Source organism: Anser brachyrhynchus, assembly GCF_964034855.1.
Source record: "Anser brachyrhynchus genome assembly, chromosome: 3".
NCBI classification, from domain to species: Eukaryota; Metazoa; Chordata; class Aves; order Anseriformes; family Anatidae; genus Anser; species Anser brachyrhynchus.
Window position 1 is genome coordinate 61,010,144 of NC_137696.1, and position 10,325 is coordinate 61,020,468.

At 38.2% G+C, this 10,325-nt stretch overlaps 1 protein-coding gene across 7 annotated transcripts in view; it reads left to right on the forward strand.

Moving 5' to 3' along the window:
* The window catches only part of TULP4 (TUB like protein 4), a 157,805-nt gene that overhangs the window by 15,417 nt on the left and 132,063 nt on the right, over positions 1-10,325 (forward strand). For 2 of the 7 annotated variants that reach the window (XM_080584400.1, XM_080584399.1), the window contains one exon: positions 1-6,591. The exons of 4 other annotated variants lie outside the window; for them this stretch is intronic. The gene's annotated coding sequence lies outside the window, so the exon portion shown is untranslated. The remainder of the gene's footprint in view (positions 6,592-10,325) is intronic. One more of the 7 variants, XM_080584401.1, reaches the window with a different exon arrangement.

Genomic DNA, 10,325 nt, shown 5'->3' on the forward strand with positions numbered 1-10,325 from the left:
GCCTATGCCTTTAGTTTCTTCATCTGCTACAACAGGAATCATGCTCGGCTACCTTACAAGATTGCTAAAAAGGTTTTATAATGTGTGCATTCAAGACATCGTAAGTGCTGAGAAAGGGCTTATAGAAGCAATCCTGCCTTGCTGTATGCTGAATATGCTGCTATTTTGCTGTAAAGAAATATTCCTTAAGAGATATTATAAAGATATTGAATTACCATTGATAATAGCAATTCTGCTGTCCCATGTCAGCTGTGCAGTCACTTAAGGAGGAAGAACTTCAACATTTGTAAACTGGTGGATTCCAAAAGATAGGAAATATTAATAGATGTCACTACCAAATTTAAATAAAACAGTTCTGAAAATGTTACAGAACTTTGTGTGTATTTAGGAGAACATTTTATTTAAAAATAATGGAAGAATGTGAAAAAGTGAGCTGTTTGAGTGTAATTAAAGTGCTGCAATAAAATAAACTAAGAATTAAAAAAGCCAAGACTCTGTCACTTTGTTGTGAAGTGCTGTGAAAAATCGTAATTAAAGATAATAGTAAGGCCTTATTTGCTCTCAGAGCAAAATGTCCTAGTGCCCTGACATAGACAGAAATGTTTTTTTAAGAAGGTTGTTCTGCTGCTGCTGGAGAAGGGTGAAGCGCTCCTAGTATTAATAATGCTGTGGGAAGAGCAGGGCTAGCTGCTTGAATCATTGAAGGTTGCTATGAGAAACCCAGTAGTGTTTCCATAGGGCATACCGATGTAATTATAGAAGCTTCCTTTGAAAATTGATAAGGTTTCAGTTATTTCTAGCTCTGCTTCAGAGCAAATAAAGCAACAAATGTTGAACAGAGCTGACCTGTGTGTATCCTGATTTTATTTGCAACTGCATGAGGGCTTACAGAAGGTAGGCTAAAAGGAAACTCAAGTCTGTTAGAGCTTTGGCCATTTTGGGCACAGTTCTGAGAAGCAGTAATAAAGGATATTCGCTCTCAACCGAGAGCTGTTCTTTGTACTTGCCTTTTGGCTCTTGCAAGGAGAGCAGCAGATCCAAGAATCACAGAACACATTGTATAAGGGGAATGTTATGAAACTGTAAGTGTCGTGCTACACTCTGCTTAAAAATTGTGGTATACTTAAATGGGGAAGCACTGAGCAGCAATAATCCTGTGACATCTGTAAGGCTCTGTATAAGAAACAAATGCTGCTTTAGTGTAGAACATCCCAATGTGTGTGCTCCCTGTCCCCATGGGAGACTGGCTGCCTAGCAGGGGATGCTGCTTGTAATCAGATCTCTGCAGCTCAGTGTTGCTCCGGCACGTTGGTCTGTAATCTAGTCATGCCTAGCTTTATTTTACTGTTCCTATTGCTCTCTGTAAGATGGACTTCTTCATCTGAAATGAAAATCTAGAAGCATAGAAGTGCAAACTAAAGCTTGTGTATTACTTTTATAAAAACCCACGTTACTGGGTGTGATAAAAGTCATGGAAATATCTGTTTAATAAATGCAGTAGCATTTTCCAGATGTGAGCTTTAGCTTCTCAAACTTTAATCAACAGAGGACATGGGGTGATAGTATTAGCTCTCTAGTGTTTTTTTGCTTCTATCAGTTACAAGGCTTCAAATAGTTACAAGGCTTCAAATAGTAATTGCGGTTTAGCAACTGAAAAGAAATCTGATGATTGGATATGATGTTATCATTTCATTGGTATTTCCCCTTAAAAAAATCACAAATGTTGTTAATGCTGTCTCCTACAGTAGAAATATATATCCAGTAGAAATAACAAAATTATCCATTAGAAATAACAAATATTTCATATATGCAAGAGACTTAAATGGACCAGATGTTGTTGCTGTGATGGTCTATGGCTATAGGCAAGACAGGGTATTTAAGTGTAATATCTTTTTATTACATTGCTTTAGAAAAAGGTAGGCTGTTTTTAAGCAAACAAATAATTTTTGATTCTATGCAAGGTACAACAGATTTCTCTTGTATTTTTTTTATGGTTTTAATCAATGAAATCACCATCTGTATTGAGTATTATTTGATGTTTTAGAATCAAGTAGATTTTTTTCCGAATTTAATTTTTTTCATTCTTTTAGTTTTAAGAATAGAATTTCTGTATTCTGACATGGTTATTTCTGTTTGTTCATCAGCCTTGTTTCGTGCTGTCATTCTGTAGAACAGTAAGTGGAAGATAATGGCATTTTTGTTGTTGGGGTAGAATTTTCTTAAAATGTCATTTTGGGTTATCCTATTTCAGAACCTTTGCATCAGCTTTATGAAATACTGTATTGCATATTTTTTTGTCTGCCTTTTTTGTTTTGTGCGTCTGTTTACTAGAGATCAAATGTAATGGCTGTTTCAAACAGATGCTGTGGTGTAGATTTCATTGCAGTCTAGTTAATAAAGATAACAAGAAAGCATGTAGCTTTTTCTGACTAGCCTCCTATTATTCTATGGTCTGTGGGTAATATGTAGTTAATGGAGAAAGTATTACAGTGTCGTAACAGCATTAGATACTGAAGTACTATACCATCTTATGTTCCCTGAATCTCAGAAGAAGCTGAAATATACTGATCCTCCTAAGCTGTAGAACTGAACTCCTGAAGATGTTTTCGTGTAATTTGTTTTAATAGACTTTGTGAGCTCAAGGGGACCACTGACACTGTGAGATTAAGATGTTACTTTGCCAAGCTGCTTACCAGAAAAAGCAGCAGCATTTTCCTTGAGCAGTTTGCAAGCAGAATTTTCAACATAGAAAAGGAACCTACGCTACAGATGTGGAGTTTCATAGTGGGAATGGTCAGGGTGGATTGTGTGTTACTAGTTTTTTATTTTTATTTTTTCCATCTGGGTGTTCTGCTTTTCACCCTTTAACTATAGACATACAGAAATATAATTGAATATAGCGAATATTATGTTTTTATACAGATGTGGAGCTATTTTGTGAAGTATTTACTAAATAGAAAAATAATTGTACAAGTATCTAGTAATGCTAGGTGTAGAAAGAAATTTTAAAGCCATCTTACATAGAGTGTGTTCAAGTCAAAATTATTTATGAAGTGACCTCAGATTCCTTTTCTTTTCCTAATTGCTACTTTTGGGTAGAATTTGTAAATGTGATGGAATCCTAAGGAATTTATTATCATGTTCAATAAGAGAAAAGGGCAAAAAAAAAAAAACTATCTGGAAGCTGTAGATTTAGCTGCTACGATGAATCTTCCCTTTTGATTTTTATGCTTCATAGATTCTGAAGCTGGGTTTCAACAGAAAATCTCACTAGCGTAGATTAGGTGAAGATAATGAAAGGTATTGAGAGTAGCGTAGAAGAAGAGAAATAATTGGATCCAAGAAGTTGGCAGTTACTGCATTTATATAACTTCCCAAGAAAAACAAGTGAAAAGCAATTAAAGGACTAGTTATAAAGCAGTGAGAATATTACTTTTACTTAAAAAAAAAAAGTCAATCTACAACATTTCTTTCTTGATGAAATCTGTTTGTTCAAAAGAATATTTTCTATAACTTTGGGATTATAAATAGAAGCAAGTGCTATCTGATGGTTGCAGTTATGACTTATATGAAGTTTGAATGTCTTGGGATGCTAACATGTTAAGAAATAGATATACCAATACAATTTTGAATGAATAAATTTTATATTAAAAGTTATACCTGTTAAAGGCTTGCTTATTTGCAGATTGACAAAGCTGAATGGGAAGAATTGGCATCCCAACTAAATCTTAACTTAATTCTAAAAATGAATTTTATAAACAAAATTGAAATAGTCTCTTTTTTACAGTGACAGCATTTAAATGAAATTTTTGAATTTCTTTTAAAAATAACTAATTCCTTGAACATGTTTTTCCAGAGTTTCTGAACATCTTTGTTCATCTGTGATCATCTAACACATTTTATATCATTTTGAATGATAGAGCTGTTTGCAGCTATAGCGTACTGCCATGTACCTAAATCTTTCGTAAGTCTAACAGGAGCACTTGGCCAGGATGAAGAGAGAATGATAACTGTGAAGACCTTTACAGAGTAAAAACACTTGGACACAAGACTGCTGTACCAATTTACGTAGGTGTGGATCTCCCGTTCTGGCAAACACCCGTGAGAGTATTACTGTGCATAGAGAGAGGATGCCTGCTTCTTGCTGGCCTCATTGCCTCTGTAGAGGTGACCAGTCGACATTTGCCATATTAATGTAGACAAAGCATTTCAAAACCATCATTTACCTCCCTGGGCACTTATTTGCACAGCTAATCGGATGCCCTCCAAGCCTTGCTGGTGTGACAAGTCATTTCTGTACCCAAGTCTGTGCTTGTTGCAAGCATTCATTTAAAGCTCCCAGGTTTTACAAAGGCCTCTTTAGAGACTCACTTCTCAAGGTCGCTATAAGGCAACCACTCTTTGAATCTGTCTTCATGACGCGTTACTCTTTTAACCCAGAGCCCTTTGCATAAGCTTTCACACCCCTGAGCAGAAAACATAGAATTGAAACAGAAGTTATGGGGAGGAGACGAAGTTGTTCCTTAGCTTTGGTTCTCTTTTATGTGAAGGTAGGGACCTTGAAGGAGGTCCTCTACATCTAGACCTCCAAGCAGTGGTTGAGAGATGGATGCAAGTCCTCCAACACAGGCTGAAATGTTCAGTTATGGCACACTAAAGGGACAGTCAAGACTAGAGCGAAGTTCTTGATTCCCCCACCCAAAGACTGAGAAATCCGAACTCCTTGAAAACTGTGTCTCTGATCTTTTTGCATTTAAAAAAATATTTAAAATATCCATCCCACTCTGTGGGAGGTGCCTTGCTTCACAGCTCGAGCGGAGCAGCCTGTTGGCAGCAAGGGGCTGGGCGGTGGGAAGCTGGTACCCGTGGTCAGCCTCACGCCTGTGATTCAGCTCGCAGCATCACCTGGAGCTCCCTCCCTTCAGGCTGATGCCGTGTCCCTCCCTGCTGCAACACACTGCACTTGGACTGCTCCACAGCACATTGAGTAGATACCCCCTGTTTAGCAAATTTCTGACTGAAGCACGTCTTGCTGTCCAACAGAAATAATTCTACTTTATGGGGCTCTTCTGAATTTTAAAAAGTGGTGGCTCCTGCTGTTTTCTTCAGTCAGCTCCCCCTCCTGTTTTTTTTATTATTTATTTCCAGTGTTGCAACGCAAGTGTCACATACAAAGGTGTATTGGGATTTTGGGGGAGGATAGCAAAACTTCAACGTATGTTCATAAGAAAGTGTTAAGAGAGCCTGTGGGCAGATATTGGAGATAATTAGGAACTACACAGAACTGCTGCAGGCTCGAGGGATGTTTGCAGGCTGCAGAGAGTTCCTCAGGGAAAGAAAGTGCTCTGTAATTACAGGCAAGGTCAGAGTAGTCAGTTCAGTGGAAAAGAGGTAGTAAGAGCTGGGGCTCTGGTGAAGATTTTTGAATGTCATTACCAAGACACAGTTGTTTTCACTTTTTTAAATGATCGTCCTCTGCAGTATACATTGTGTAAGCGTTCTCTGCTGTGAAGATTTTGGCCCTTTTTTGAGAGAGATGATTCACACTTGGAAGTGAAGGGAATTTCTTGGTCACACTTTACATTTCTTTTTGGCTCTAAGGATTTTAAATGTGTGGTTCAGTGGTGTAAATCTCCATTTTGTTTAAAAAGGTAATACGCTTCATTTGTACATTTGAAACATCTCTTTCAACATCTGAGGTGTTTAAGCCCACCTCAGGTTATTTGTAGGTGAGGTATGTGTCCTGGCCTTTGCTCCAGGACATCTTGGTGACCATCTCAAATTCATCCCTCAAGAGACAAGCTTTTGCTTTCTTTCTTTATGAGGGCAATGCCTTGAGTTTAGAAACTCTCTGTGCCCAAATTTTATCCTAGAAAGTACTCAAATGGCAATAGTGGTTGCAAGTTCTCTTCCCCTATTTCTCGTTTCTCCCTTCTGCTGTACGGCTCCATCTTCACAATTTTACCAGTGCAGCTGAACGTGGGACCATGCTGGGACTGCATTAGGGGTTGATTCAGCTTGAAACAAAAAAAAAAAGTGTTTTAAGTACAGTTCAAAGTGAGCCATCTAGGCTGCTGTGGACTCTACCTCCCACCCCAATCTTGCATCAGGAGGGTGCTGCTGCATGTGTATAGTCAGTTGATTCAAGGCACTGATCCAGATAGAAGTCAGTTGCTGTTTTAGGAGGATGTGTTTTTGGCTAGCTCAGCTTGCTGAACTGTTTGGTTGGGAGAGTACTAGTGCCTCTCTGAGGAGAGGCTGGAGGGGCCTGGGTTGTTTCAAGGGAAGGTGAGAGTGGGACTGAATCCAGCAAACCAGATTTATGTCGGTTAAGCTGTTGTGAAGCTTCATGTCTGAGCCTTCGAATTAGATCGTTTCCCTGATGTAGTTCACATTGAAGCACCTTGAATGATTGTCCTGGCATAAATAAGGGCATGGTGATGTGAGGATTCAGAAGGAAGTGGTGAGGAGAAGAAATGTCTTCAGCTTCTTGCATCTGGGAGTGTTTGACCAGTAACAGATTAAAGGGACTTGCAGCAGGCCTTTCAAAAATAGGTGTAATAGTTAATCAGCTCAAGTAGAGTTGCTAAAGTAAGTGATTAAAAACAAAAGGCTAAGTATTATCTCTTCTGTATGTTTTGGTAGTTTCTGTTTAGATCAAATATCTTTAACTTTTGGGCTGGGCGAGACAATTTCTGCAGTGCCTTTATCTCTTCTAACTTCTCATGAACGACGTAACTGCTTGTTTACCTCAGTTCCTCCAGAGGCCGGGTTTTAACAATTTACCGTCTTTCATGTCTCCAGGCCTCCGCCTTCTGGAGAATGTGTGTGTAAATTTGGCAACTGCCAGTTAATAGCTTCTAACAGTTTGCTTAAGAACCCTCGGTGTTTTTCTTGGAAGTATTTTTCCTGAAGACATTTTTAATTTTTTCTTGCTTGTTCTTCCTAAGTGTATTTTTAATGCAACCCCCATTAAGTCAGATGGTGTAGCATCAAGCAGCAGAAGTGGGATAGATCTAATAGTTCTAGAAATAATACAAATGTTGCCCTTATCGTTCATATAAGACAGCTGTGCATGAGAAAAGGTCTTTTGCTTTTAGAAATGTACAAAGTGTACAAATGTTGCTGCCTTCCCTGTTAAAAGAAGCCCAGAAGGTCATTCAGCACAGCAGCTATGCTCAGCTATTAGTATTTTTACTTGGTGGAGGAGGTGGTTGTGTGTGAGAACATTGCATTGAAGTCAATTCTGTCAGTATTCACAACAAATGTCTGCTGAACAGCCGCTAATATAAGCTTCATTTCTCTCCATATGCCAACAAATGCGTTTTTCTATCTCTTTTATTTGCTTAACAATATATCACAGTGCATAACTGACAGTACAGCGTCTGTATTAATGGACTGGCAGTTAGGATCACAGTGCCTGGTGTTGCGCCTTTGCTGTGGATCTGTTTCTGTGCAGCTCTGGTGGTGTTACCAACCTCCTCACATCTCCGATTAGCACGGCTGACTGTCCTGCCCTGCCCGTGCAGCTGTCTTGGAGCAGGGGAGGAACGTCTAGAGTTACCCAGGGATGAAAGCTGTGGAGAGAGAACCATTTAAGAACATACAGAAAAAACATTAAACGTCTTCTGACATTTCTTCTCTCTACCTAGGAGTGAAGAACATTTTTACAGCCTTATTGGTATATGTTTAGAATTGTCCTCCAAATTGTATGTTGTTCTGTAATACAAAAGAAATACAGAACCTCAATGGGGCCTATAGTGCAATGGAAGGTGAATGAAGTAAGGATAATTAGAGGAGATGAGTGAAAGAAAAAGGAAAATCGGTAGTTACTCAGTTCAAAATTACATTTTATCCCTATGGAATTGTCTCTTTTTTAGTAGGAAGAAAATCTCACCCCCAAATGAGTTATCTTTTCTTCTATCTACTTCAGCCTTTTAGGAACTGAGTAGTTATTTTGTTAAATAACTTGGATAGGATTGGATAGTTGGATGTTGGATAGGATTTCTTAACTTACTTTACTTTGTGAGTTGGGTTACATAAACAATCAAGTGTCAGCTGGCCATCTCTCAGCTCTGAAGTGTATAGCCTGTCATAGAATGACTGCACTATCAGAAGTGCCACTTGTGTAGTACTGTGTTCAGCAGTAACCTTGAAGGTTAATCCCACAGTCACTGTCTGATAGCTAGTGGGATCATCTGCCATCAGCTTGTGCAGAACAATTTGTGGTTTGATCCTTCAGATCAAAATGCAATTTTGTGGTCTCTCTTTTTTTAAGTTTATTTTTTCCCATTTTCTCAGTGTCTTGCCATCTTTATGGATTCTGATGTGTATCTTTTCCCATCTTAGTCTGCAAGGGGAGGGAAAATTTCTGTTTCCTTTGACCTCATGCAAGTTTGACAGGAAGGAAATTTGGTTAGGCTGAAAAAGCCTGAAATCTGGTAGCTTGACTTTTCAAAGACTCTGTGGCTTACAGTTCTTTCCATAAGGTTGCTGGGTGGTCAGAATCTTAAAAATGTGTCCTGTTGTGAGGTGTGTTTTTTTTTTTTTTAAGATAATTTAGAAATGTTGTGTACTTGCTTACCTGGATTTGCCTTCTCTGCTTTCCTTCTTTTACCAGTCTCCTTATATCGTCACCTTCAGATACTCTATTCTGAAGCTGTGAAGAGTGAGGTTTTCAATAAACATAAAATGCTGAAGAGCTTGCTGCAGTATTGGTACACTTGGCTGTGCATGACTTCTTTCTGTCAACAAAAGAGAGACACCTCAATGAAAGATGCATGAGAACAAGCAAATATTTTTTCTGGTTGTCTAACTGGCTTAACACTTGCACTTTATATAAGTGAACAGAAGCACTTAGGAGGTAAAAATGATGAGTTAAATATTGACACTGAAATATGAGAGCCACTGTTAATATTTTTTTATTATTTTTAACTTAAATTAATATCTGAATTTATTCCTGTAGTGTGTGAACATAACTTTTTGCTGGTTTTGTGTGGAAGAAGAGCTATATTGGAAAAGCAAAATTGAATCAAATAATTGTGGATCCTTTTTTTTTTTCCCGTGTTGCAGGCCTAATGTGTTTTTGTCTCATTAGATATCTCTGCCTAAGAAATGTTTTACATCACTGGGCTTAGACTCAAAGCAGTATTAGAGAATGGTTTCAAGTAGCATCTCCCAGAACAGGAATTTTAATCTGCCCTTTAAGTGAGAGTAAAAGTACATTACTGCAATTTCTTGATATTTAGTGTCTGACTAGTGCTAGAAATAACTTACCAGAGGGGAAAAAAACCACAAATATTTCTTCAGGATCTAGTGAACTTCCAGGGTTGGTCCCTTCCCTGCCCTGAAAGAATAGGTGCATAAAGCCTGGCTATAAAATCCTACAGTAGGAAATTTAGTTTGAACATTTCATCTGAAAAACTAAGTTCTCTTTATATGGGGAGCCCAGCCTGAATTCTTACTAGTGGTAAGATTACACAAATAACAGCTAGCTCTTATGTAATACTTTTTATTGTTAGTTCTTCCACATGCCTTGCAACAGAGGTAGTAACTGTTAATTTGTATTTTATTGTGAGGAAAAAGAAGGCAAAAAGCTTGCTTTGAACTAGTGGAACAGAGCAGGACTGTAGGACTGCTGTGATGGCAAAAGAGAAGGGGTGCGTGTGTCTAAATCAGATACTGATCTTCTTGGGGGAAGACTAGCATTTAAATATTTTAATTAGGTTATTTCTTAGGAAATACTGAGTGGGCAGAAATGAAGGAGAGGGGAATAGAAAGAATTAAACCTTAATATATAATCTTAATTTGGCTTATCTTTTCTGTACTTAACGCTACTGTCTTAGCAGTATTTTTTTTTAAACTTGCCTGCTGAATTCAAATGCAACATAAAGGAAGTGTTGGCCCTCACTGATCTAAACAAATGTCCTGTCTTGTAGGCAGGAGAAAGGTATACCTGGAGAGAAAGATATTTGAATAATAGCTGAGTTTATTCCTTTTGTACTTAGATTTTGTCATCTCTCCCTGTCCAGCTTTCCTGATGCAGTTAAGAGTATTTTTAAGAAGAGAAGCCTTTGGTTTCTCTAATCCTGAAAGTGACGGCAAATGAGACTCAGATGAGAGAAATCTGCTGGCCAAGATCTAGAAGGGTCCTTTTCTCAAACTTGTTGATTTTCTAACGCAGTGATTGAGGACAGAAATTGCATTCAGAGGTTGTGCAAAGCCACTGGATCTACAGTTGTATTTTAAAGTCCGCTTGAAGTTACGGTACTTTCACAGTTCAAACATTTCTGTTTACTTAACTCATACTGCTCTTACTGATGTTT